This window comes from Oryctolagus cuniculus, chromosome 21 (genome assembly GCF_051225735.1).
Source record: "Oryctolagus cuniculus isolate XC-2025 breed Fujian yellow rabbit chromosome 21, ASM5122573v1, whole genome shotgun sequence".
Classification (NCBI taxonomy): domain Eukaryota; kingdom Metazoa; phylum Chordata; class Mammalia; order Lagomorpha; family Leporidae; genus Oryctolagus; species Oryctolagus cuniculus.
The window spans coordinates 47806614-47812933 of NC_142887.1; the positions used below are offsets into that span (position 1 = coordinate 47806614).

General features: G+C 36.9%; 1 pseudogene; it reads right to left on the reverse strand.

Annotated features, from left to right (window-relative positions):
• Nucleotides 1–5614: 5614 nt before the first annotated feature.
• On the reverse strand, nucleotides 5615–5682 carry LOC138848097 (U6 spliceosomal RNA; annotated as a pseudogene).
• Between the last annotated feature and the right edge of the window lie 638 nt (nucleotides 5683–6320).

The following is a 6320-nucleotide window of genomic DNA, read 5'->3' on the forward strand; positions in this document are numbered from 1 at the left end:
TCTTCTCCTTAGTTGTATTAAGAGAGAGAGCAATAGCCCTCATGTCTTTTTAGGTAAGTAAGACATATTAAAAACAGAGCATTCAGTATACATTCATAGTATTTTGACTTGTTCAATTGATTTTCCTGACCTCCCTTGGATATTCTTGGTCTTTGCTGTACAACTTTCTATACTCATTAATTCTTTGATATTCCCAAATCCAGAAAATGAATGACTCAACAGCTGTGTTCCTGTATTTGCTGGGATTCAGGGTAAGAAGCAAAGTGGAGGTGTTCAGGAATCTAAAGTTACATGCTACATAGGAAAGCACATCATTTCCTATACAAAGTGACTGGGAAATCCAGAATCTTTTGCACACATATTGGATCCTGAACTATTACTGACCTATTCAGTAAGATTTTAATGTATTTATTTTCTGTGTGTGTGTTTGTATTTCTAAATAAACTCTGCTGGGCTACTTAACATTAACATGTATTGCAGAATTCTTTCATCAGTTTTTACTTTTAAAAAGTTTCTCTTTCAGTTTTATGGGAGAGGGTAGAAGTTTCCTGCTATGTAACTGAAAATTCATTCATTCATTAAAGTTAAAAATATTTGTTGCAAATTGGTAGAATACTATTAATTCTCATGTGATTTACATGAAACTAAATACATTCTCTATTTTGTTTTGCTTAAAATTTCCGCATGTGTGGACTTCTTTTTTCCTTCTTGCCCCAAATCCCTTTTTGTATTGGGATGGCAAATGGGTTTTACACTGGAGAAAACATGTTATTTTGGCAAAGAAGTACTTAGCGTTCCTGCTTCAAGTATTCAAATATTGCATTGGAAATCAGTATATTTGTTTACTGTACAAATGTCCTTCATACAATTTTGTAATCTTCTGGGATGGGAGAGGAAGCAGGAAATAGGAGGATTATGGGTGGGAGGGATGTTTTGGGGGAGGGGAAGCCACTGTAATCCAAAAGCTGTACTTTGGAAATTTATATTTATTAAAAAAAATTAAACAATTTTGTAATCTTCATCTTCCTTTTTATTTCATCCTTTTTTTAAAAAAATTCATTTATTTTACTTGAAAATCAGAGTTACACAGAGAAGGAGAGAGAGAGAGAGCAGTCTTCCAACCGCTGGTTCACTCCCCATTTGGCCACAATGGCTGGAGCTCTGCCAATCCAAAGCCAGGAGCCAGCAGCTTCTTTTGGGTCTCCTATGCAGGTGCAGGAGCCCAAGGGCCTGGGCCATCCTCTACTGCTGGATAGTAAGTCTTACTTGCCTAAAAAGATGGATAGTAATTTGAGTAGCCAGGACTTGAACTGGCACCCAATTGGAATGTCAGCACTGCAAGCCACAGCTCTACTTGCTACTCCACAGCATCAGCCCCCTAAATTCTTATGAGTATTGCTACACGATTGGAATTTATAATTGATAATGCTGAACAATTGAAACTGTCTTATTTACAATTGTAGGACTGGATATGGCAGTTCTACTTGAAGTAAAGTATGTAGCCTGCTTATTGTATGATTTTCGGAAAAGCATGTATTTATATATAACAGCAGATCTGTTAATCATTTAAAAGTGAATTGTCATGATTACCCAGATGTAAAGAATGCAATATGTGCTAATGAGTTAGCAGTCACAGACATTTAGAATTAGAGGGATTTTAGAACTTTTTCAATACTGCAGTTTTTATGAAAAACTAATAATTTTTTTTATTTGACAGGTAGAGTTATATACAGTGAGAAATCAGAAAGGCCTTCCTTCCATTGGTTCAGTCCCCAGATGGCTGCCACAGTTGGAGCTGTGCCCATCCAAAGCCAGGAGTCAGGTGCTTTCTCCTGGTCTCCCATCCGGGTGCAGGGCCCAAGCACTTGGGCCATCCTCTACTGCCTTCCCGGGCCATAGCAGAAAGCTGGACTGAAAGAGGAGCAACCAGGACTAGAACACTTTGCCCATAAGGGATACCAGCACCACAGGTGGAGAATTAACCAAGTGAGCCACGGCGCTGGCCCCCGATAAATTTACTCTTAACAAAATATCAAAATATCTTATTTAGTTATAAAGTTAGTAGTGAAAAGAGACTACCTTGTTGAACACAGAAATTTGAGATTATATTTCTTGGTATTAATTTGCATCTTAAGGCTTATTGCCTAGTTTATTTCAATATTTCAATCTAATATTACTAATAATATCTTGTACTTAGTGGTTCACTGTGTGCCAGACAATATTCTTTTGATTTTTTAAAAGATTTATTTATTTATTTATTTGGAAGTCCGAGTTACACAGATAGTGAACAAGAGGAAGAGAGAGAGTTCCTCCATCTGCTTTTTCACTCCCCAGATGACCTAAAAGGTCAGAGATATGCCAATCTGAAACCAGGAGCCAGGACCTCTTCAGGTTCTCCCATGCAGATTCAGGGGCCCAAGGACTTGGGCCAACTTCCTACTGCTCTCCCAGGCTATAGCAGACAGCTGAATGGAAAATGGAGCAGCCTGGACTTGAACCGGCCTCCATATGGGATGCCCCCACTGCATGCAGTGGCTTTACTAGCTACACCACAGCACTGGCCTCAAGACAATGCTCTAAAATGATGCATTAATTATTCCCAAATATTGAAAAGTGGCATGGTACACATTTGAATGTGTTGTTTTGTACTAGTTGTAGAAAGAGTTTAAAATATATTTAGATTTAAAAATGTAAGCTTTGATCTAAAGGTTTACTTTCCCTTAAGGTGCCTGTTTGGAAACTGAGAGATCATTGAAGTCTCAAGATAGAGTACAACTGATCTTATCCAAGCCTCCTTTATCACATGAGGATGCTAAATGCCAAGCCCAGAGAAGTAAAGTGAATTGTTCAAGGTCACATAGGTAAGTTGTGGCAGGGATAATTCTGTATTAGCATTAGGTATCCTGATACATAGGCCACTGTTCTGTCAATTTTGTACTCCTTCTGGAGTTAAAGATTCTAAGTTGTGGAAAATTGAATTTGGAAATTTAGTGGTTGCTATGTTGTTATGGTGAGAAATTTCTGTGTATAGCTATGAGTTGCTTAAATTTTATTCAATATATTTTTCTAGTATGTTTGCTATTTATTTGAAATGTATAACAAATAGCTTCATCTATTTGCCAAAAGAATTTTTTAAAGATTTATTTATATTATTTGAAAGTCAGAATTACACAGAGAGAGAAGGAGAGGCAGAGAGAGTGGTCTTCCATTCACTGGTTCACTCCACAGTTGGCCTCCATGGCTGCAGCTGTGCTGACTGGAAGGCAGGAACCAGGAGCCTCTTCCTGGTCTCCTATGCAGTTGCAGGGGCCCAAGGACTTGTACCATTTTATAGTGTTTCCCAGGCCATAGCAGAGAGCTGGATAGGAAGTGGAGCAGCCAGGTCTTGAACTGATGCCCCTATGGAATACCAGCACTGCAGGTGGCAGCCTCACCCACTATGCCACAGTGCCAGCCCTTGCCAAAAGAATTTATAGAAGCTATTCCATATATACACTTAACAATTATTTAGTTACTTGACATGAACTATCCCTGCATATTTGAAAATTTTGAATGGTATCACTTGGGTTTTAAGAATGTTATATTTTAGGTCTCTTAATATTTTTAGTGATGATGTTTTAAAGGCCCTTCCTGTTTTATGAAAAATGATAAGGATTTTGTTTTACAATGGCCATAGTATTACTACTTAAAGCAATAGATTAAATAAAACTTTTAAACAAAGTCATTTAATACTAAATTCTAACACACTGGTATATTTTAAAGTGAGAAACTGGATTTCTTTCAGATATTCTAAAGAAGAATGATAATCAAAATTGAAGACATCTACAGTTTTTAATCACTTGTTTTAAATATTGGTCATAATGGTCCAATTTTGAGTTTAATTTTAATTAGCTTTTAAATGATTCAATATGTTTTATAGAAAAAATTCGGAGAACATAATTATATACTCAACCTCCCTCCCTTCTTTTTCCTTCTTTGTCATTTTTTTTAGCTTATGAAATGACATTTTCAGTTTACATTACATTAAAAAGGGTTCTTGAATCAAGGGACAAGTTTAACAGGCAAAAAGCAAAAAGATCGTAATTTAGAGGGAATACAGACAATGGCTCTAAACAATATTTGAATATCACATCTAAACAATATTTGAATAAATTGATAAATATTTTAATTTCTCCTACTAAAATGCTCAAAGTCTTTAATTATTTATCAAATATTAGTGCAAAATTATGGATTTAAATGATCCCAAAAAGTGATGAATTTTTGTGTAATAAAGTCCAATTTTTGTCAAGGCTTTTTGACAGTCTCACAGAAAACTTATGTTTGTGAATGGGAAGAATAATACCAAAATATCCATACTACCAAAAGCAATTTGCAAATTCAATGCAATCCCAATCAACATACCAACGATGTTCTCAGAGCTAGAAAAAATGATGCTAAAATTCACATAGAAACATGAGAGATGCTTAACATCTAAAGCAATATTATAAAGCAAAAAAAAGCTGGAGACATCACACCATATTTTAAGACATATTACAGGGGTCAGCACTATGACAAAGCAGGTAAAGTCACCGTCTGCAGTGCTGGCATCTCATATGGGTGCCAGTATGTTTCCCAGCTGCTCCACTTCTTATACCCCTCTCTGGTATAGCCTGAGAAAAAAGTAGAAAATGGCCAAAGTCTTTGGGCCCCTGCACCTGCATAGAGACCTGGAAGAAGCTCCTGACACTTGGATTCAGATCAACAGAGCTCCGGCCATTGTGGCCATTTGGGGAGTAAACCAGTGGATGGAAGACCTCTCTCTCTCTCTGCCTCTACCTCTCTGTAACTCTGCCTTTCAAATAAATATACTGCAAAAAAAAAAAAAAAAGAAGAAGTGTTAGCACTGATATAATAACAGACACATAGTTCAATGGAAAAGACTTGGTAGCATAGAAATAAACCCAAATTTCTACCAGCAACTCATATTTAACAAAGGAACTAAAATGAACTGGAGAAAGAAGAATCTCTTTCACAAGTGGTGCAGAGGAACTTGATTATCCATATGTAGAAGCCTGAAAAGAGACTCCAACATCTCTTACACTATGTGAAAGTGAACTCACAGTGAATTAAAATGTAATCATAAGACCCAAACCCAAGTAAACATAGGGAAACTCTAAATATTGTCAACACACAATAGCTTTTGGGTAAGATTCCAATAGCAATAGTCACAAAAATAAAAACAGAGACATTTGAGTATATCCAACTAAGATACTTCTTCACAACAAAGTAAACATCAGAGTGTAGATACAATGAACAGATGGCAGGAAAAATTAAAACTCTGAATGTTTACAGATTTCCAGAACATTTACATGAATTGGAAAAACTCCAAAAAATACAGTGAAGAAACAGGCAAGGATCTGAATAGACATTTCTCAGAAGAAATGTACATGGTCAAAACATGTGAATATGCCCGATGTCACTAGCCATTATGTAAATATAAATCAGAACACCATATCAGTCTCCAACACCTGTGGGAGAATACAACACTCAGGTGTTTGTGTGTGCAGCAAGTGGGTTTAGAGGACCCTGTTCACCTCTGGAGAGCAGAGCCTACAGGGAGGTAAAGAAACCTTACTGCGCAGGGGCATGCTAATCTTCTCTGTATCATTCCAATTTTAGTATATGTGCTGCCGAAGCGAGCACATGTGCTGCCGAAGCGAGAAAGAGATGAAAAGAATTTATCTCAGCTAGCCACTAATATTCAAGAAACAAGGTCTTCAGGAAAGCCAACTCAACTGACATTTTCATGTCATTGTTAAATAAAGGAAAAATTATCTAGGTTCAGCAATACGTAGTTTATAAGAGAAAGACTACAGAGTAATTTCCTTGGCATAGAAATAACTTTTTTTTTTTTTTTTTTTTTTATCCATGAGGGCTTGCTATCACCACCACACACCCACATCCCATATACAAATGCCTGGCTTGAGTGGTAGCTTCTCTGCTTTGAGGCAAGTTTCTGCTAGTGTGCACCCTGGGAGGAGACGGAGGATGGCAGAAGTGCTTGGGTCCCTGCACCCAAATGGGACATCCAGAATGAATTCCCAGTTCCTGGTTTTGGCTTGGTCAAGCTTTGGCTATTGCAAGTGTCTGGGGAGTGAAGCAGTGGTTCCCTCTTCCTGTCACTCTGCCTTTCAAATCAATAACTGTTGTTGGTAATGACTAATAATGATATTCACTGATTGTCAAATTTTGAATCTATTAATTATAGACAATTTCTCTTTGTATTTTTAAACTTTCATAATGTTCTGTAGCCAATTTCATCACTAGAAATAAAAACTTTT